Source organism: Tauraco erythrolophus, chromosome 3, assembly GCF_009769465.1.
Source record: "Tauraco erythrolophus isolate bTauEry1 chromosome 3, bTauEry1.pri, whole genome shotgun sequence".
NCBI classification, from domain to species: Eukaryota; Metazoa; Chordata; class Aves; order Musophagiformes; family Musophagidae; genus Tauraco; species Tauraco erythrolophus.
Genome location: NC_141467.1, coordinates 3178718 through 3202446, shown reverse-complemented (window position 1 = coordinate 3202446; position 23729 = coordinate 3178718). Strand labels below are relative to the sequence as shown.

Here is a 23729-nt window from a genome sequence, read left to right as displayed (position 1 = left end):
AGGTTAAATTCCAGCAGCCCCAGAAGGAGTACTTACAAAGCAGAAGAGGAGCACTTAGCCCACATGAGCACTGGCTTACCAGAACACTCATGGTTGCATTTGCTGCTTGAATGATGGCGACAACAAAACATGGCATGAGGGGAAGAGTCCAGCACTGGTTCCACCCAGGAACGGCAGAAATAAGATGGCTATGTTAGAGGAGAGCATGCACATGCATGCTCATAGGAAAAATACCTCTAAAACATGGAAATATTTTACATAGCATTGAAATTATGACCAATTTTCTCTAGCAGAAAGATTTTTGCCTCGGTGTGCAGAACAACTCCCACAAACACACTCCTGAATCCTCCCTGTAGTGCTATCCAAACCGCCCCGAGCGGGGTGTGAGCTTGCTCCTGGCTGCACCTGTTTTGCAGATGTGGCACTGCTGCCTTTTACCCATCCTGGAGGGAACACCTTAGGGATACCAGTGTGAAATCCACCTTGTCCCACGCATTTTTACTACCAGTTAAACATTCCCATTTTATCTCAGTGAGGTGTGAACTTCAGTGACAGGCTATGACCATACAAAGGCTATATAAAAACATTGGTTTTCTCTTCATCATGCCCTTCCTTCTTTCCCACACCACCTCCCCCTGAAAAAAAAAGTGAATGGAAGAGGAAGCAAACTATTGCTAACATAAGTTACTGCTTAAGGGAAAGGCAAAGAAAGGCAAGGGAATGCAAAACTCACTCATCCATAGAGTGAACAGATCATATCTGGTCGAACATTGTATCTACCTAATCAGATGAGCATTAATTGCTCCTGTATGACTGACTCAATGACAATTGCTTCCAAGCAGAATCAAGAAACATGCTTTGTCACATGTTTGGAGATGTTAAAACGGAAGCCTCTTCACAGAACCTTTGAACATGTATAACTTTTGCTTTGCACGTTAAATAAAGGCAGATTTAACACAGCATCCCATCTGGTGCATCAATGGTAAAATCATACTTGTCTAAACACAAGAGTTTTGGCTGATGCCTCGGTATCATTTTGTCCTGTTAAGCAGCTTATATGTTCTTGTCTGCTTGCCATGATCCAAAATACCTGCCAGACACTCTCCTAGTTCTCTTGGCCGTGTTTTTTCATGAATGAACTCGCCAGTACATTGCGAGGTGATGTTTTGTTTTTAAATCACAAGCATGAAATTGTTTTAAATTTCCCACATCTCCTTTTACATACACAGAAGTTCTCTCTGCTCCCTCTTCCCATACATATAATTTGGCAGGAGAGGGAGGGGAGTATTTGTTCGGGGTTTTTTTTTTTTTGGTTGGCTAGTTGGTTTTCACTTTTCCCATGCATCTGTTGTGGCTTTACTCAAAGTGCCAAACATTTAAGTAAATTATGGAGCAGATCATTAGTAGTATTACAAGCTTACTCGTAGAGAAAAAATATGTAACCTGACATCATCTCAGAAGACCTAAAAATGTGTTTTTCTAATGAAAGGAAGGTGTATGCACTCAATTACTCCCAGAGAAGTATTTTCTTCATACCAGCTTGCTGCTTGCACAGTAAGCAGTGCTTTGTTTTGATTTTTTGCAGCTGAGTGAGCTGTACTGACAGCTTCTGCCAATATAGGAAGCTCAGGAGAGGAACTGCAGTCTTAATATCATCATAATGAGTTGGTACTCTATTTTACATCTTCTTAAGGGATTACAGCAGGTCATTATATTTGATTAAGGACAAAGGAAAATATTTATGAGATTTTTAATGAAGCTTTTCACACTTGCTGGTGAAAAACATAAGTTTTAATGCTTTACAGTTTAGGATAACTCTATAATGTGTGTATTACAGTTAAAAGAGAGATCAGCAGTGGGGTGGAAAAAGCTCTTTACATCTCCAAGAAATGAGGCTGCGAGACAAAGCAGTTGCTGCTGCTTATTAAATCTAGTTGCTCAGCTATATTAAATTAATTCCTTAGCACACTGTTTTCCACACCCTGGTTTATAGGTCTCTGAAGATCCACAAGCTCAAAGCTAATGGTCTACAGGACCATATCTCATTTAAATGTTTTTCATTAAAAACTCAGCAGAAACGCACACAGTCCTCCATGAAAAAGGCGAAGGGTAAACAGTGGCCCGTTGGTACAGAAACCATGGGAACCGCTGTCCCAGTATGATGTCAAAGGATACCATGAAAAAAATAAATGCCAACACAAATCTCACCCGGTAGACTGATGTCAGGATCTTAGTCACTTCAATTCTGAGAAAGGATTGGGCTTTACATCAGACATCCAGGACTAGCTTTTCCCAACCACCTTGGTAACAGTAATGCATGATTGTTTCTTGTACACCAGACTAATTGTTGGATACTGCCAACGTCTTTCCAGATCCAGTAAAACGTATGACTCAGGAACAAGCCAGGTATGCATGAACAGTTGTGATGCTCATTCTTGGTCACTGCAAAAACCTCACAAGACTAACGATGCCTAGTCATAACAAGCCCCTCTCCTTCACTTACCTTTGCAGCAACTGGAACAAAGCACACAAGCTTTCACTCAGAAAGCCAGGAATCAACATCCAGCAAGCCACAGCTGTCAGTCCATCACAAAATTTCACAAGTATGCAGATTATACCCAAGAGAGTCGGGGCATTATTTTTAAGACAGCCTCTAGATCGCCCACACAGGTATAAAACTGAAAAAAATACTTGCTCGTCCATGTATTGAATCCATCTCAGGTGAGTTACTAAAAGAATGTTTTCCCTGCTAGGTTCACAGACCTTTACCTTGGTGTCACAGCCAGGGAAAAAGTCTGTAATAAACTCCTCATTCATGGAGGTACCTAACAACAACTCTTTTCTCTAGAAGTCCACTAAAGGACAGAATTGTCACCGGAACAGACAATGAAGAGGCACCCCACTTTCCTAAGAATAACTAGAACAAGGGGGTAAATTGAGTAAATCAGGAGCTGTGATTTTTTACAGTAGTTTTTAAGCTTTGTTTTGCCACTTAAAATCCCCAAAACCCATTTCCCCCACCTCTCCAAAACCCATAAAAACAAAAGTACCCTCCAAACACTACTGCAACTCCGCAGTCCTGCATTTCAGCTCCCAGTTGCTCAATTAAAAGCTGTCTTGAGATTTAAGAATGGTTTAAATTTTCTTCCTTAAAGCTCCAGGCAATGGGCTACCAAGCACCAAACTGTTCTACTGATCCTTCGAGCAATAAGAGCCTTTTCACTAGCCAAAACAAGGACTCAAATCCTACCACCAGACATAGCCTTGGCTACATCTTCCCACATCCATCTGGAACAAGATGGCAAAAACCTCCAGGAACTTCAGAATTGCTCCTTGCACCTCAATATGGCACAGACTGGACTCTCAAGATGAGGAAAAAAAACAGCTTTTTTTAAAACTTGAATTTTGGAGCATGAAGTAGCTGCTCATAGGGTGCGTGCAACACAACACATACAAAATTTTTATTTGCAAGTCCATATTCTTTAGTAAATATCAGTTTTTTCCAACTCTAGGAACAATTGTCAGGGTTTGGTTTGCCTCTTTTAGTTACAGGACACCAAGATCCTCTGTTATTGATGAAAAACGATGTTATTTTTTTTTCTCTTTCTTTGCTGATGATCCAATCATCTCCAAAACACTTTATCGTTTAGCATTTAGGGAAGACCAGCATAACATATCAGGTTCTCATAACCCAAGAGCTGCCTACCCTTTATTCCAATGAGCACTTTATTTGGAATTTTGTTAACAGGTGACAACTGTACTTCACCATGCCATTGCTATTGATGAATAACAAAAAAAGGAACACTCAAAGAATCTGCAAGACAATTTACGAGAAACAAAAGTAAAATAACAGAGGCTTTTTTCTTCAAAGTCCGAATAAACCTTCGCAGATACAGAGCAATTGCTTGCATATTGCAAACACAAGAATCAGTAAAAATAATTTTCAGTCTATTTGTATGCATCATAAATCAGCTACATAAATCATAACAGAAAGACAAGACTTTATACCATAAACTGCAGCGATTTTAACAAGTGAGCATTGCACCATTCTGAGTATCAGACCTTAGGGCTTGCTCTCACATTCCAACAGTCAATGGAGAGGGAAGAGTTAAAAAACAGGACTGCTACTTTTAGCCTTGTATTTTAGCCATTAAAATATGTTCCCTACTAATCTCTTTTTGTTCCTAAATATTTTTTTCAATAGTGTTGATCGCTCCAAGGCTCCTATCTGCAGAACTCTAATGAAACTACAAATAGTATTTAAGCCTAAGGTTGAATTATCAAGTATTTCCAGGATATAGAAAGCAGGAAACAGCAACACATTATGTAATTCAGCCATTATATACTGCCATAATAAATATTTAGAAATTCCAAGACTCTCTAAAGAAGCTTTTCGTGCACAGTATCAGCATTCATCCCTTCAGGGTGTAACATGCAGACTGCTTCTCCACAGGGAGTTTTATCTTATTTCATTTTCGTACTGCATTCCACCTCTATGTCGCCAACCAAATGGTTTCCTGTTTTATTGTACACAAGATCAAGAAAATGTTTAGTAGTCGCTATCTACTTTTAATGCATACTGCTGAAATTATCTAGGGCATCTAATACATCTACTGTTATTTAACAGTAGGAGGTCAACAAGGTCACAAAAGGTCCAAAATATCGTCTTTTTACACCCATTTTTGACACTTAATATTTAAAAATACTTTAACATGTATTAGAATTGCTTCATCTCCATAGTAAAAGCTTTGCATTTATATTTTTATGAGTATCAAATGCTTTGCTCACTTAAGAAGTGGCAGTGTCACATAGTTCAGAAGGTATTTTTTAATTTCATCTTTCAAGAACAACATTGCAGTCTTGGCTACATTACAACAATATGTAATTGTTATGAACACTAGCACAATCTTCCCCCTCTAAAAAGGGACAGTTTCTCTAACCAGATATCGTGAAGCACAAGCTAGGAAAATATTTTTTTTTCCAATTTTTAAAATGAAGTTGCATCAAAATAATAATTTGATTTTTAAAATTTCTCCATTCTCAGTTGTAAGACATCAAATCTGAAATAAAAGCGTATTATAAAATCCCTGAGTTTAATTGTGATAAACTGAGTTACAGAGGCTTCCCACATCCTAACACAGTTCACTAGACCGAGAGTGCAACATATTAATCCCCGAAATCTGCAATATCAATGTTGTACAAAAGCAATGACCAACAAAGTTTTAATGGCAATAACGTGTGGTTTGGATACATATGATTCACAAATAGTCAATAATTACAACGTGAACCCGTAGCTCTTTCTAAAGGGCATATTAGTTAGCCCATCACTAAAATGTGCAATGAAAATAACAGCCCTCAGTGCAAATAGGCCTTCAACAAGCTCCTGCCTGATGTGCATTACAGACGTTTACAGCTGGAAGAGTCATTTTTATGTCTATGCTTCCAAGAGGAGTCACTATCATTTCGACCACCTGAATTAGCAATTACTGTTGGTACACTAAACAAAACCATGTCACTGCCTAATACAACAACTAGCATCTTCTTTTCTATTCCAAAAACATATATCAGCCCCATATATACTGACACTGCAGTGAGAAGAGGGGACAGAAACCATCCTTCCCTTCTCCTACCAAAGGATCACACTCTGGCTGGGATCAGAAACACACCAAGCAGAGCACTCATCTAATCAGTAAAACACAACAGACTACTTTTTATTTTAAACTAGGGGAGAATGCCCTGAAAAGGTATTCTCCATCCTCCATCACTTTTAACCACACTACTTCTGCCAAGTCTTTATTTGGAAGCTGATTTTGGGTAGTATTATGTACACCTGTAATACCTACCAATGGAGAAGTACACTGTTGTCCTACGCAAAAAAAAAGAAGTCAACATAAAAATTGTAGCAATTGAAAAATTTTTTTTTTTTAAAAAAACAAAATCAAAACCCCATGAGCTTGGGGTACAACCACATTATGACTGAAGCGTGCTAATAATAGTGCCTGACCCAGTAAAAACAGTTATTAGGCTGCAAAGACTGAATTATTCCCACAGAACACAACACTTGAAAAATCCTAAAGCATTTCTTTTTCCAGAGCAGTTTTACAAACATAGCCTAGTCATTAGAACATGCAAGTACCCTTTATAGAGTGACCCGTGCAACACTTATTACGCCCCAAGGGCTGTGACACGCTCCTCCTGGCAGGGAGGCACATGTGCTTCTGGGACCAGCCCATTTCTGGACCTCTCCACTGCAGCTCATGCCTTGAAGCAGGGAACCCCAAACAGAAGTTGTTGCTTCCTTCACTTCACCTACAAGATGAAAGGTGCTTACAAACCACACGTAGGATGCCACAATGACTGATCTTACACGAAAAGCAGTAACACAGAGGAGCCACACGTATAACATGACATTTCATCTCTGTATCAGCAGAACAAGCCAAAGGGACAACCCACACACCATCCTACATTCTTGATGCAGTTAAAATCTGCTGCTTTTCACTATGGAAATAAAGCCATTTCTTAAAAGGCAGATAGATGCTCTCTGCAGCAGAAGTTGGTTTTACATGATCTAGCTCAGGGAATAGGAGCATCATAGCCACAGATGTGCTGAAACATGCCTCAAAAGTGTGGGTCTCTGAAGGAAGGATTTGAAAAAAGTTAGACATATAGATTAGAACAGAGGAGGTTCTGCTTTTAAAGATTATTTTCCATGAAGGAATTCTTGGTTTGTCAGTAAAAAGGTGTAAAGGCAGTTTGCATCCGCTGTCAGCTGCACAGTAAAGATCTTAAATCACCACAGGTGAAGCAGGATGGTGGTTTGTAGGTGGCAGCTGATTTTTTTACAGCCTCATGGCAAGTAAAAAAAATTTACCATCAACTTTGTTTTCAGCTGAGACACATATTGTAAATTTTTTTTTTTTAAATTAAAGACTTTATAATTCTTTTCATAGGTAGAGAATGAAGAACTGTGCTATAGGGCAAAGCTACTCTAAATCCAGTAGTATTTAAGCAGGAATTATGCAGTACATCTTCTCACAACTTTAAAATCGAGTTAAAGACAAAAAAACACACAAAATGAAGAATTTATAACTTTATACAAAGCTTCCTATTTAAAAAAAGAAGCAATATACTATTCCTGTACCACTCCACATGAGGTGGTTGTTTCTGTTTTGGTTTGCTTGAAATATAAAGCCAAAATCAGAGTAATGTATTACAGCAAACAGGCTGTGTTACGAGCTGTAGAAGAGACTGAAGCAACAGTTTACTCAGATACCAACACCAGTTGTGTAGCACACCAATTTCTCCATGCTTGGGATCTTCCTCTTCCGAGGAACACCTGAGAAACACGCAAAAAAATAATTCCATAACCTTCTCTAACACTATGCATGCTAAAACCAGACTCCTCTGCAGCACCTAGAGTATTCAAATAAATCTGGAGTATTTGAAGATTTCCCTGCGCATTACGGGAAGGTTGGACTAGATGACCTTTAAAGGTCCATTCCAACCCAAACCACTCTATGATTCCATGATTTTATTTAATATACAACCAACGGCCTCTTCCCAGCCTTCTTTCCATGCACACACCTATATATATATATACACACATACAAACAATTGGACTTTCCTGACCAGGGGACCACACTGGCCTACAGCTACCTTTTATTTAGGTTTGACAGAGACATACAAATTTATTCATTCTAAAAATGGAATTTATTTCAAAAATTTGGTTCTTAAAGTTGCCTGGAGAACATTTCTGTTCCAGGAAGAAATATCATATCCTAGGATCTGACTCTTGCTAAGTACTGTACCTCTGCCCTGATGATCTACACCATACAGCTGTCACGGAGTTCATCTTGTGAAAGGTGAGGCTGATGTCTCCAGCACTTGGGATGAAGCCCAGATACACCATTAGCAAACAAGACAAATACTCTCAGAGCTGACTTGGTACAAGCAAGGCAGATCTAGCTCAGGGTGAAGACACTTTTAACACAACTGTCTCTATTATGCCAGCTTCAGCTTTTGCATACTACACAGCTGTGTAGTTACAATGAACCACAGTCACAAATCACCATAACAGAGTCTGTGCCTGTAAAATGCTGCACAGTTTTCTGATGCAACAGACTTTTTTTTTATTTTTAGACCAGGGGAGAAATGCCCTGAAAAGGTGTTCTCCACCCTCCATCACTCTGAACCACACTACTTCTGCCAAGTCTTTATTTGGAAGCTGATTTTGGGTAGACAGATAAAGCTGCAGGCTAGTAGTGTTTATATTTGCCTGTTTTGTTTAGTAGTTTGTTTTGGTTTGTGTGGTTCTTTTTTGGTTTTTTGTTTGTTTTTTGTTTTGCATATGGGCTGGTATTTCTACCTGTATTATCTCACTGCCCCTAGAACTGATTCAGATGGACATCAAATGGCAAAGACAGATTTAAGCAATGGAGGACATCGCACATATACAGCAGTTACAACAGAGCTTTGGATTCAAGAAGAATGACACAAGGCATTAGCCTCAAGGAGTCTCCATTTACCTTTAAAATCACCTTGTTGGCAACAGATTTATTTAGTGATCAGCCATATCAGGATGGATGCTGACGGGGGGGGGGGTGTGCATGAAACCGCCACTCAAAAACATCCTCTCTACACTGAGCCTTGTTTTGATGCTTGCAGGGCATTTGGTTATTTTTTTTTTTTTTTTTTTTTTAAAGTGAGGTCCAGACACTGACTTTTAGTCAGGGCACTTTTAATCTACATGAAACATAACGGAACATTTTCCTAATTTAGTCTGAGAGGAGAGAGTGTGTGGAAAATCAGTTTCTCTGTCAAAGTGGAAGCACGTGCACGTGGCAGATGATGATGTTCTTTTCCTAATTTCACCATACACTAGTGCCATACTGTTTAACATGCAAATAGGTGGCTTCCCTCCCATGTGTATCGTATATTCCCCTTCCCACTGAGCAAATCAGACCTGCAAAACTATCCAGAAGCATGAGTAGGCTGCTACAGATCACCAAGCTTTCAGAATCTGTATATTTTGTATTTTTACATCTTATTATTGTTGTAGATAGTTGTTATCCACTAACCCCCTTGGGATAAGGTTTGGCCTATTTTTCAAGAGTCATTTGAAGATTAGGAGGTGGGAACAGATGGTTCTAGTCAAAGCCTTTTAAGTCAGTTCCAAAGTGTAATATTTTCACACACTCCCCACGCTTACTACCCATCTAAAAAAAAAAAGAAAAACCCCTTAAATCAAAAAGTGACAGAAAAGGAGAAAAAAAGATGAAAGACTAATTTATTCAGTTTGGCTTTTGTACTTTAACTTGATAAGTTTTAATAAGCAATGAAACACCTAATTTACTACACTTGCACTATTATCATTACATTTAATACATAGACATGAAAAATACTTGAAATCTTTAGCATTACTAATATCCAAAAAACATCTTCGATGGCATTCCAAGGAATCCATCTGTGCCACACACAAAGCAACTAGGTGTTACAACAATGCAGTTCAACATGCATAAAACGTGTTATCTGATAATAACAATTTAATAAAGAGTTAACAGAGCACTCTCTTCCACTATCCTATCTCTCAATTTCATGTGTCTTTTGTATAACAGTTTCCCACAGAGTGATATAAAGAAAGAAACCAGGAAAAAGTGAAAACGCAAAAGTTCAGGGATAAAATACACCTGATTAATAGTCAAAAACAACAGTGCAGATAGCGTAGCCTCAAGATTTCCTTGCCTGTTAGGCAAGCAATTTCTCACTTTTAACACAGCATTTTAAAAATAATGACAACATGGTTCTATGTTATGAGAAATATAGTAACTAGAAACCTGCAGGAGAGCTACCATTTTACCAAGATCCTTTAGACGACGGTCATTGACAAAATAACTGTGTCCCTATTGCTCTCTCATTTTCAATCACAATTTCTAAAGCAAAGTTTTTAAAAATTAGTTCTAAACATTACATGACAGAATGGACAAATACGCTAATCATGTACTAATAACAATTTCAGTAAAGGAAAAAGTGTGGGCAAGCCACTATAGAATGTCAGAGAAAAAAACAACCTATACAATTAGTTTCCTCTTATTTATAGGTTATACTTACAAATAATCACATCTGTGCTTTGTTTTCAAAATGTATCCACTTGCATTTATAGCAGATATTTTTAACCATAATTTTATAACATAATGATAAAAATGGTTTCTTAATCCAGCAGATTTAATCTAGCAAATATACAGTTTCTGATTTTATGCAAATCCAATCAAGTTGCACACAGCGCTTTAGGTAGACTGAAAGCTAAAGAAAGCAAAAAATTACTAAAAACTAATTCATGAAGATCAAGAAATATACAACCACCACCACCGATGCTGTGCAAACACCAGTCTAATCAAAGCCAAGAAAAAACATGTCAGAAAGCTTAGTCTGAAGGAAGGTGTCTAATGGTGAATTAGGTGTCTAATGGTACATCTTTGATGTGCTTCCACTAGCTGCTTTAGTTAAATTAATTTCTAACATTACAGCATGACGCTGCTGTCCAGAAGAGATGTTATAAACAAGTAGAGCCCACTTAGGTTTTAGAAAGATGCATGAAGAAGCAGCCTCAGAGCAGGAGGTCCTGCAATATATTTGATACAGCAGGTAGAGATTAACACACAAATTCAATGAACGGCACCTAAGCAAAGGCCTAGTGACAGCCAGGTTTCCACACATCTACGTGCACCTTTGGATGTCCTTTTCAAACTCGTAGGCAAAGTCAATGAAAGCCACTTCAAAAAGTTTAACAATTATTTGTGAAGTTTTTATTCACAACAACATTTCATTACATTACGGGAAAAGCTCCTCTTCAAATACTAAAGACAAAATATCCATCCTTCCACACCCCACATAAAACCAGAAGTGCCTGCCTACTTAAAAAAATAATCCAACCATAAATTAAAATCTAAGCTAAGGTTCAACTGCTTCCTTGCCTTGAAATGTAATTGTGTTTTCAATATATTGTTCTCGTGACCTATAAATCTCCAAATTATTTACAGTCCATGGCATAAGAAAGCCACATGTTTCACTTTGTTAACAGTACAGTCTGTGAACATGTTAACATCTAAACATGCATATGTAACATGTCATTAAGAAAGATACTCCTCCTATAAAAATGTTAGCATTTGCTTACAGGAGCAAAGTCGACTTTAATCTATACTTGCTGACAGAGAGGATAATATATTGCAGATAATTCTGTTTTATCCACGGGTCTCACTATATTAAACTTTCTTTTGCTTCCCCTTCCTCCTACTCTTTTGTTTTCTTTTAAAGCAAACCATTCTTGGAGTAAAAATATTCAGCTTTATTAAGGAAACCACAGAATCAATGGAAAAACTACCCTGTGAGTCAGGACAGGTTTTCATGCTAGATAGTGTTACATGCATTTTTCAACCATTACATTGCAACAATATTACCGTTCTTAGATTACTAAATCTACACTGACACTATCACAAATTACTTCCATTGATCAGTTGCAAGTCATTATTGTGAAATTTGGATTTCAATACGACTTGATGCTCATCATCAGATTTCCTGTTATTTAAGTTGAAGTATTGGAGAGAAAGTTCAAGTCATTTGCTTTGATTTATTTAGTGTAAATAAAAAAATACCCTAAATACTAATATTTATAGAGGCATTCTAGTTCAGTACCTTAGCCACAAACGTAAGGCAAGGAATTGCGAGTAACAAACTGCTTACACAATTTAAACAAGGTTAACAGTATGCGATTCTCCAAAAACTGCTCAAACTTTTTGTCTTCAGCTGACTTGTATGGCATTCTTTTCAATCTTAATTAGCATTCAGAGTTTACAGTCCAGCTTTCTTACCCGTATTTCTCATCGCTAAGTGATTTAATAAAAATAACACAGCAACAAATACAGTAACACTATAAAATGCCATTAATTACTCACTGGAATTTGCAACATTCAGTAATGATACTCTGATACATCTAAACGTGACAAGCCAAAAGATGCACAACACCTAGAAATACTGATATCTGAACAAAGTCAAAGTATTAGGCAGAACAGTAACAAAAACCTGCAAGCATGAAATACTCCCAAGCACTGTAGAGAATCCCTTCCAGCAACTTGAGTGGCCTTTTGGATCAGACCTCATGACAAGTCAATCGGTCCCATTTTCCTTCATTAAAATTATTGCAATCAGCTCCAGGAGAATACAGTACGTGAAAAAAAAAATCTGAAAGGTTTTACAGAATTCCTTGTGTAGTACATTTGAAAAGAATTCTCATTTATCAGCTATTTACATACCACGTTGTTTCAATTAAGTTGTACCTTTTGAAATCTGCAGGAAGAATTATATGCTATTTTTTTTTCAGAAAAAACTTGCCAGGACTGCAACTATAATTAAGGTTTATACAAGGAAGAGACTACAGTGTAAAACAGATCAGTACCATAAGTAATAATCATCTTATATTATCCTCAATGCAATTTTTAGTCTATTTTCAGTCGAATTGGCATTTTAGATAATGTGCTTTTAGTCAACTAGTAATCTTTTGCTAGCTCTACAGACTCAGGTGAGCTGAATGTATGCAATGTTTTCAGAAGCATTTTTTTGAGCTTTGCAATTAAGTTTTACTGCCCAGCTAACTAAATACATAGGTTGCATATGCCTTGTAATTAAAATTCATCATTTCTGAAGGATGTTCTTTGCCACAGTGGAGTTTTAGAGACAAGTCAAAGGAAAAATATTACACCAATATAAAATTAGAAAAGCTCCACAGAACTCACGACTCGTTACACAAACACTCACAAAGCTTTTAAAAAAATTCAAGAATATTAAGCATATTAAAAATCTTTAAAGCAATGCTTCAAACTTCCAGCATCCTTTAATTTGTTTTCACATCCTCGTTTGATGCTGTATCCTTTGTTCTGATGCTATGCCAGTGAAATTGCATCACCACGAAACAACCTTATGCAAGAAGGTCTGGCTAAAATTAAAATGCTATTTCTCAGCATCACGTAGGTACAGGAAAAATGCAGATCAGGCATTCACAACGCAATTATGAAAGCCAATGTATTCAGTAAATACTTAATGAAAAAATAAGGTAATGGAAAGCTAATATGGATAGCTGGATAGGAAAATAAACCACCAGACTGCTCCTCTTGTTGCTCTAAATACACTTCCCAAGTCTGAGTTTATTGCCAAAGATGCTCGACACAGCTCCACTTCAAAAAAATCAGAGCAATAAAAATCAGTAGAGATTGAGGAGTTCTTCACGTAAAGGTAGGCAGTACTGGGTTTTTGTTTTGGTTTTTTTTTTCAAATTTCAAAAAAATCTGCTGTTACGTAAAACATATAACTTCTCTGCAAAACAAGTTGCATGTTGGGTCACAAACACTGACAAAGACGTTCTCTCTCTCCAGACTCAAGTGTTCCATACAAGCAGGGAATGCTCAGTTCTTCGTAACTTATAGCTCCTCATCATCTCTGAAGAGAACTCAGAAATTCCCTGAATAACTATTTTCTGCCTGCTAAAATGTAACACAGCAGCATCACAGTAAGATTCGACTGCAACACTATTTAAGCCAATCTGATTTCTGATTTAGATGGATTATCAATAAATACCAGATGCACACTGTTTGCAAAGCAAACAAACATCTCGTTCACAGGAGACACTCAGTTAAGTCACAATATTCTATCGAGATTCCCTCAAGATCATTGCTATAAAATGAACACAACATCAAGGGATCCTAAACATCCCGAAATGTCAACTTCTATTTTTTTTCCCTAACCAATGTGTTTTTCAACATGGCTAAATCAAACAACTATGTCCATTTCCAACATCCACAACATTTATTTACACTAATGAAGTAGTAAAAACCCCAACTCATTACAGTTTTGAACTCAAATTATGTTTCATCTTCAATTTCTACAACATTCAAGGAAAAATAGCAACTTGTGTCCACGGACTATTGCAACAATTCGATTAATCCCTGCTGATATAAACGTGTTCTGTCCCTCCTGACCACACAGCCGTTCTATATCACTGGTTCTGAGAGCTTAAACATGCTGGTCTCACTGCAACAGTTCTCTGGCAGAAATGTTTTGTGTGCTTCAAGTTCTCTCTCTACTGTTTTATGCTCCAAGGAAATAAGTAAAACCATTTACACTGCAGAAAATATTTTATTTCTCTTGGTTTGCATGCCTGCAAAACACACCGAGTAGCTTTAAGATGCACAGTGCATTTCTTCCACAGATGAAGGAAGTCGAGAGGATACACGTACATTTTGAAAGCTGCAGAAACCACAAAGCCAAACTTAGGCAGAACAAAGAACAAATCTCGAGTTACTCAGCAAAACGACTGGAAACACACACACACACAGCCCCCAGCAGTCCTAATAACCCTAAAGGAAATAAAGAAATGCTGCTTTGTTATGCAAATATACTGTCTCAAAATTGAGAAAATTACATGATGTCATTCAAGCTAATATCCTTACCTCAATAGAAAAAAAAAAAGAGACAAGAGACAACAACAACCTGCCCTCCCCACCAACCCCCTCGTCGCAAACATTGATTTCGGGGAGGTTTGGCTTAAATAAGAGTCTGCAGCACTTAGCCCCAAGAAGAATTACAGAGTGAGTTTTGGAACTGCTTCTTTTAAACAGCCTGCATTTGTTCTGCCAGCCTAATTTATCTGAATAATCAAAGCAAGGCATGTATTATTGTGCATTGACAGATAGTTCATAGATGCCATTTATAGCATTTAGAACAGCAACGTAGTAAATGGTTTCTAAAAATATAAAACCAACCACGTTATTTTTTCCAAGACTAATTAATATGCCTCCGCGGAAGCATGTTCAGAGGCACAATAAAAATTTTAAACCATGATATAGCAAATTAATTTAATACTTAGCAAGAGGAAAAACGGATTAAGATAGCCTCATATTATTAATCATTCAACAAATCACATGCATTTCCTTCATTTAATAGCAGTGCTTTCCCAGTGTTCAAACAGCAGATATCGCGTGCAATCGTCGCATCGACATTTTCCTGAAAATTGTGACTTTCATTTTAAGACATTAAATAAAAATTAAAAGAGAACCAAGCCAAAACACATGCAGACCCCACTCATCTCGCTGCACGAACAGTAATTTAAGCACAAGGAAAAAGCTCCAGAAGTCAGAGCTGTTATATTAGCACTTTCTCTAGTGTATGATGAATGATACTGAAAATCACCTACAGTCCCATAGACCTGTCTTACCCTCTGATCTCAGTAAACTGCAACTTTCTGTACTCCAAAGTGCATCAAATACACTTTTTGTTAAACCTGTAAGAAATAAATTACGTGGTGGTTCAGTTTTCTTACTAGCCTGCTTAAAGGGAGCGGATGGATGGCTAAAACACCACGTTTGAGAAAAAGCAGCATTATATGAGAAACAAGCTATCACAACAAAAACCTCTCAGGTATCACCAAGTGGTTGTAACAATTTTTCAGGCAATTTGGTTACAAAGCATGTGTTTAGAGAAACTAAAACCCTAATTTTGGCCCACCAGAAGTATAAACAGTAAAGCTAAGACATAGCCAGGATGGTTGCACTCAGAGCTGTAACAGAAATAAAATGTTTTGCAGCTTTAAGCACCCCATATTGACTTCTACAGCCTAGACATAATTTCTAGACTACTCTAGTCACACTGTAATAATAATTTCTCAACTTCTTTACTATTCTCCTACTATATCTTAAAATCCCAGGGCTTGAGCAATCATTGACATCAAAGACCAAACCTTCAATTCCACCTTTTATTTTGGCATCGTCCTACTACAAAATTTTAGATGCAGATGAGCATACAACGAAATATGTTAATGCCTAGATGACTGCAGCTATTTTGCAGCCACTAATTTTGTGCTTACTAAATACTAAGTCAAACACTGCACTACAACTTTTATTAATCAAACACTTCTAGAGAGAGATCTGCAGGTTGACTCATTTTAATAGCAAATCTAATTTTGGAGACCAGAGCAGAACAGACTGCAGCTCTTTTTCTAAAAACACTGACATCTGAGCAAACTTCACCAAAGCACGCTTGCCTGATTGAGGAATGACATTTCCTTTCTCTAACTCGCTCAACTAAAAAAAAGGCATTCTGGCCAACTCCTACAGTACCCCAAGGCAGCTGTATATCACTTTCAGTTGCAACTGTGAATACTCTCTTTTTCTTTCTGTCTCTTTATTTTGACATGCATATTATGTTAGCTGATTTCAATCATGTTGCATGAGTGGATGACATACCTTAAAAGATTAAGTTTTGCCACCTGGGACTATTCCAGAAATTCAGTACTTTATAGCATCTCATACCCTTCTTCATCCTCTCTTCGCCTGCATTATCAATAGTAGCTTTCTTTCCTATTTTATGCCTAACAACCCAAGTTGTTCAAGGCTGCAGTTGATACAAGTCAGCTTGAATTGACATTCCCTTCTCATTCCCATCGCAGGACCCAGCTGCTCCATCGCACACAACGCTCTGCTGCCATCTATTTGACACAAGAAATACAACGCTGCCACTGGTTTTGCATTTTGCCTTCCCTTTCCCCCAGCTCTCTCCTCCCTTGCAGCAGCTGCTAGAAGAAAACTATCCTGGAAGTTTTGGATCACTCTTCCTCCCCACTCCGACCCAGACGCACTTCAGCAGTTACTTTTGAGCTTAAATGTAGCTACAATTACAGCGGAGATTTGGTTATTGAAAATGAAAATAGAATCATATAATAAACCACTCTTCTCTAGAAAGGGAATCCAATTTAATGACCTTCTATTTACAACCTCAAACAAGAGGCCAGTTCTAAAGTTTGCTTTAAAGCAATTATTTTTAAATTGGTAATTTAATTACGCAGCAACAGAGCTCATCAAGGGCTTGATTTCGACAGCTACCCAGACCTAAGTGGGGCCACGGCATTGAACAAGCATGGATTCACCAGCCGTCCCCTTTCACTACGCCAGCCTTAAAATTCAGAAGTCAGTTAGGAAGTCAAATTATGGAGCCTTAAAGCAGAAACCACACACAAAGCACGAGATGAAGGAGGTGGTACTTTATCCGTCATCGGGGCCACGAAGATAAACACCACTTCATTCATCACAGCGTTCAGCCCGCTCGGTCCGCCACTGCACGACGCAGGAACAGCGGCTGAAAAAGGTCCCCAACTTGCATTTGTGAAACATCACGCAAGAGGCACCCACTGAAGCTGCAAAAAAGTCAAAAGGAATCCATAATCTTCAGCTGCGCGTTCATGACAGCGTACACTCTGCTCTTCAATTACTAAGCCATATGGAAAAGTTCCGTTTTGGAGCTCAGTCTGGTCCTTTTCATATCCCTGATTAAGTACTCAAATACTTCACTTTTTTTACATAGTTGCTTTCCCAATACACTTAAGTAACATATTGGTAGAAACGTGCTTTAGCATTTACCCTGGAAGCGATCCATAAGAAAAAACAACAAAACGAAAGATTAAAAACGCAAAAAGGTAGCAAGTTATTCACACAAATTATAAATAAGGTTGCTCCGAATACAAAAAGCAAACTCTTGTGTCTTTTTCTACAGAGAGAGAAAAAATACCCTACCATCTAAGCAAGGGTAAGGAGAAAAGGAGGGGGTTGTGGGAGGGAGAAGAAGAAAATGAGAGAGGTGGCATAGAAGGGCACAGAAGCAATACCAGCCTGCAGAAGAAGGCACAACACATCATCTGTGGTATTAAAACACACTTATAAATATAATATCTTCATTTTCTCATTGGTATTGACATAAATAGTACTTGGTTTGGGGAGCAATTTGTTAATGCTTGTACTTGCTAATACACACTAGTACCACCGAGCGTGTTATTCCCTTGTTCTTTTTATGTATTCGTAACATTCGCAGCCATAATACATACATAAAACTATTAAAGTTAATCTGCTTAATAAAATTAATAGTTGCACTCAGTTCCTTAGTAACACTTGGTTTTAAATCTATTTAGTCAGACAATACAAGCTGCAATTACAAAGGCTGTGTAAAGTTGCCATAAATATTTAGTGGACCAAGTGAAGAGAGACACAAAATTCCAATTGCCAGCTATTACTGCAATTACCTTTCTTTCCAGGCCACACACAAAATCTGTTTGAACAGGTACTGCAAGTATTAGACTGAAAAAGTTGCCCAGAATAATTCAAGTGTAAAACTACCTAAAACCCAATAGTTTAAAAGGAATTAGATTACTTAAAGAGTTTAAGCTACACACACAAGCGTTTGAAAGAAACACTTGAGAGGCTTATTCTGCCCTCTGGTGCACTCCATCCCACAAGGACACAGCATCCCGCACAAAACCCAGGAAAGCATCCAAGTAACTCCAACAACCCAAAGTTAAAGCAGTTAAAGGGTGTGCTGAGCTACATTAAGACTGCTCAGCACCTTACAGGGTCATACCCTGGATGATACCAGTACAAGCAAAAGCAGTAGAGCATCCTGCAGGACAGAAGGTAGCCCAGCTAGTTTTTATTCCTCTGTGTTTACGGCAGAAAGCCTAATTGCCCTGGCTAAGGAGCAAGACCCCATCACGTAAAGCGCTGTGCAAATACAGAATTTGTTGGTTTGCATAACAATTTTCTAGTGAAGCTGTGTTTGAGGCTGGTGTTACGAGCTGCCAGCACCAGTAAACAGATGAGAGGAGATGGACAGGTACCCAGGCATGCCACAGAACATGGTACCACAGTGCCATGCAGGGATACTACGCTAATCAGAGACACCCCGAGGTAGTAGGTTCTATATTTATAGTTGTCTTAGAGCACAAATCATGTTTGGAAACTCACTTTTTGGCTAATAAAATGAACTGCCATACATGCTAAATTAGAAGTAATTTGATATCATCTTGAGACAATAAAATATTCTATAAAGCATAACTATAAAATGCTCTAACTCCATAAAATTAAGGTCTGTTAGGCTTATTTTTGCCTATGAATAAGTCTTACTACATCTCTACAATATTCTTTACAATTAACTAGACTAGATCTTGTTACACCAAACAGCTGAACTGCTTGTTTTATAAAACACACCAAAAAATTGCCATTAGTTTTCTCAGAAGCTGCGAGCTTCTGTGATATTCATAACAAGCTTAAAACCTACTCCATAACATAACAGCACAACAATGCCTGCCGAGTGGTAAGAACCACCAGGTACAGTACATAAAACATTTATTATCCAAGCTGTAATGCACAATTCTAAGCTTTGTCACTAATGCAATAGTGGAAAAGCTTTGCGATTAATTCCTTGAATTATTTATCCTGCAGTTTCACATAAGCAGGATTGTATCAAATTAAAAAAAAACCAAACTTTTTCCATGAGGAAGCATTGTGGAATAGGAAGCAAACTTGGTAAGTACACAGTTGGCATATAAGCAGCATCATTAAGATTACTGACTGGGAGTTACATGTGTTTAAAAAAAATCCACCCTACAAACTATCAAGGAACATTCCTGTTTAACACATGGACCACAACACCAAGTAAACATCTCCAGCACAAAAGAACTAATTGTTTCAGAACTAATCTACCAAACAGGCAACGGCAGCAACCACCAGAAGTAATTTTACCTCAGTGTTATTGAGAAGGTCAAAGCTAAGCCAAACCAAATTGAAGGGGTTTCAAAACAAGGATCCTAATAGAAAGCTGTTTGTAAGGAGGGCACGTTCCCCAACCTGGCTACTGAATGGCACGAGGACAGATCTTGAAAGGATCCCAGAACTCAACAATCAGCAGACTTCAGTTCTTAGTTCTGGGGTAAGTTTTGTCTTGACATTTCTCATAGCTAAGCACTCAGTGGACGTACCATCTTCATACGAAACTGCCTCAGAGTGACACCATCCTCTACTACAGACTTTCTCATAGATGATTTTCAATTCTATTAACTTCATGGATAGAAAGGGGATGAGGGAAGGGGACTGCTCCTGTAGCATCACTGATAAAACCCACAGGAGAAAGTCAGCAATAGATAATTTTTAATTATTTGATTCACTTGTGTCCTAAACAGAAGGATGCCAACTTCCACGCCACATCCCAAACACTGCCTTCCTCACCATAAAGTTGCAGAGCACCATCTCCCCCCAGCAATTGTTCATAACCACAGTTAGGAAGAAGCATCCCATAAAAGACTAGAGTGGGAAATGAAAAAGACCACCTGTTTCCCATAGGGTTCACACTCCTCAGACCAGGAGGAGTCCAGAGATGCAAACAGGCCTTACAATATGACATAGTAGTAGACAAGGCTTTCTTCAGATAACGTGAAGAAACCTCATATTCATAGATCCTGGTCCTCATGAGGGACTTTCACCATCCTGATACCTGCTGTAGGAACAACGCAGCAGGACACAAGCAGTTCAGGAGGTTTCTTTAGTGTATTGACAAGGTATAACTTCGGGATGAAGCAGGGACACAGGTGAACACAGGTTTCTGTGTAAGTTGGAATTTTCCTCCATGGGCTCTGAAGACCTTGTTGCTATTTTTTTTGTGTTTCTTTATCTTCCCTGCTGCTGCTTCACCCTCCATGCAGCATGAAAACAGATACAGTCACATTAACTGGCATGAGGTTGAAATCAATTAGTAGTTTATAACATGTTTGATTCACATCAATTAGGGGTCAGTAACTGATGCAGATAAAAACCACAAAAAAACCCAGAAATGACTAAGCTCTTTAATTCTGCCAGCATGGGAAGAGAGGAGACTAAAGGCCTCCCAAGACTGAAGACTGTCTCTTTAGAGAGCACAAAAATATAGAAGGAAAAATGGAGGAGTTACAGATGAACCTGAGTTCAGTAGACAAGCATAAAGAGATCCTTACTGAAGTGAGGGGTTACATGCTAAAAGCCCCTTGATTTTCACATTTCACCTTTCAGCCAACAGTGGTAAGGTTTGCTTCTTAAAATTAATTCCTGCATGACTCCAAGCACCTATATGTCTGTGAGGACTTTCAAATAAATAGAACCTTCATGTCCTCTAAACTAAAGAACAAAAAAATGCTGTAGGAATCTTGCAAGGTGGAAAAAAAAATATCAAACTGAGCATTTACTGGCTTTTAAAAATGCAGTTACATGCAAGTAAGGTTATATTCTTCAATAATATGCCCACGTTGCGTACATAAGGAATATCTATCACAGAAAAGTCGACCCATTATTTTCATATCTCATAAAACACTTGCACTATAAAATGCCAACAGTAAGTAGGCAAAACAACCTTCTGCTACCCAATACAATTTAAAGAAGCAAACTGATAATGGTGGCTATCTGCACCACGGCCAAATTAGACCAGGCTATTTAATACATGACTGCTAGGATAGCAATAGCTACAAAACCAGAGCCATTTCTTCAGTCCTGTGTTTAACTGCCCAGTGCAACAAGCTTCAAGTGCTGAAAGCAAGAGATCTTTTGCTAAAGTAACACACTGCCTTTTTGCTTTTGAAATCTGCAAAATAATATTTACTAGCTTCACTAGTTCAATACAATTCAGAACAAACAAACAAAAAATCTTACAGCACACTCAAATACTGATGAGTTCACTTGTCCTTCAGAACAAAATAGTTACAAGTTCATATCTGTGTGTGTGTACGTGCATCTACTGAAAGACTGAGCAAGAAGAGACACATGTTCTTGTGTGATCTGATCTAGGTGGTCCTGCTCGGCAGGGGGATTGGACTAGATGATCCTTTGAGGTCCCTTCCAATCCCTGACATTCTGTGATTCTGTGATATTCTAGCCAATCTAGCATATGGATAACTGATTTTTTAAGACATTCAACAGAGGGATATGAGTATAGAGTTATGGATAACATAATTGTGATTAAGCCATCTGCATGCTGCCTATACACAATCACAGATTATTATTTAGAAAGAATACACTGTAAACAATCACTCCCATGAAACCTAATTAAATGAAAACAAATCATGGTCAGCACACCAGACTCCCAAAGCACCAGGACATATAGAGACCGGACAGAGAAAATGAGGCTGAACTGTTTACTTAGTAACTACGAAGTCAATGTGCTACTGTTTTCAGAACATCCAACCGAGAAGCTACAGTGTGGAGAGCTAATCCCTGTTTCTCACCAAAACAGACAGGAATGCACACTGGATAATTTGTTCCTACTGATGATATCATTCTCTTCAGTTTACTGTTTTTAATAAGGAGCAAGTTTCAGTTTTCTCTCACTTTCTCCCATGTACAAGATCAGATCAGCCTCTCAGTGACCTATTTTATGAGTCATAGTCCTCACTATTTATGATTCAGAAAAATGTCTTCTCTGACAGTATTTCCCAGACTACTGTGGGTTCATTCCAAGAACCAATTTCATCTTCATTGGTTTCCTACAGGAAACCAGACCAACTTCCTATTATTTTGTTTTCCTTCATTTCAGCATGGCTCACATAAACTAACTGGAAGTGAGAGTGATAGAAAACTTTATTCTGCATAAACACAAGCCAACATAAACACCACCAAAAAAAATACAGAAGACGTCACTGGTTCAAAGTCATCAGAATGCGAAACAAGCTAAGATTAGAAGTTCTTTTCCCTCCTTCTCCAAAAATGGGGCAGGCAGTCAAAACCAGTAAGTTTACACAACCAAAAATTACTTCTTTAATGGTAAAAGCTGTTCAGGTCTCCGGTGAAGAAATCCACCCCTAACAGGTGGCCAAGTTCTACTCTCTCTTCTAAAATCGGGAATTGTTTTAAAAAGGTAAACACTGTTGGACTGTCTTTAAGTCCCATTGACACCATAGCCAAGTCCCCCAATCATCTCAGTCAACAGAATTGGGCTGCCTGGGTTCTTTCCTCAACTGTGACAACAGAAGTATTACTGGAGATGCATAATAAGCACATCCTGAAGAAGCCCATCTAGACTTCCAGTAGGACTTCTAACACTGGCTAAGTATTGGTCTGCTGCATTCAGACCAGCTTCTAAGAGAGTCATTTTGATGTCTCCCCGTTGTGCTCCAAGGCATGTTAGATCTCCAAAAGCCAAGACTCTGTGCCAGATTTGCATTAGCTCAAAACGTCAACGCAGTGAGATACTTAAGGAATAAACATTCCCAGAGCCCATAGTAGTGTCATGCAAGAAGCTATCGCAGCATCACCACCACCACCCCTTTGTTCCCTCCCAGTTCTGTGATTTGAGCTGTTGGCAGCGGCAGCAGCCACAACACGGAGATAGTTTGGGACTAGAATGTTAGTGCCATGCTAACACCACCAAAGGGACACAAGTAATTTCCATGGAGATCGTTATCCAATGCACTAGTTCAGGAAAACAAATGCTGGAACACCTGGCTGTAAACTACAAATACCCAGCAAGGTTTGCTGGCTCAGGTATCGCTCTGCAAATCAGCAGTTAAATGGCTTTCTGGACCAAAGCTGCCCCTGGATTCCTGCAGCCTTGTTCTTATGCTGCTGTACCTGAGCTGATAAACCTAACCAGACTCATGTTTAGCACACAGCAAACTGGATAATTCAATTATGTAAGCAATTTAAAAGCAACACTATTCTCATCTAATCTCTCCATGTTCTGCTGTTTGTCTCGTCGGTAACTGCAGTCTTCCAACGTGATCTCCTCTCGCTGTGTTTCAAGGCTCACAGAGCGAGAGGAACCACACATCGCTTCTTGGAGGAAGGCTGCGTTGCAAAACTGAAGCCAAACTGATTTTCATGAGGCTTAAACACTCCTTCAGTGCT

At 38.4% G+C, this 23729-nt stretch overlaps 1 protein-coding gene across 1 annotated transcript in view; it reads right to left on the bottom strand.

Moving 5' to 3' along the window:
* Nucleotides 1-23729, bottom strand: part of GMDS (GDP-mannose 4,6-dehydratase) — a 423906-nt gene that overhangs the window by 325072 nt on the left and 75105 nt on the right. The gene's annotated exons all lie outside the window — the stretch shown is intronic.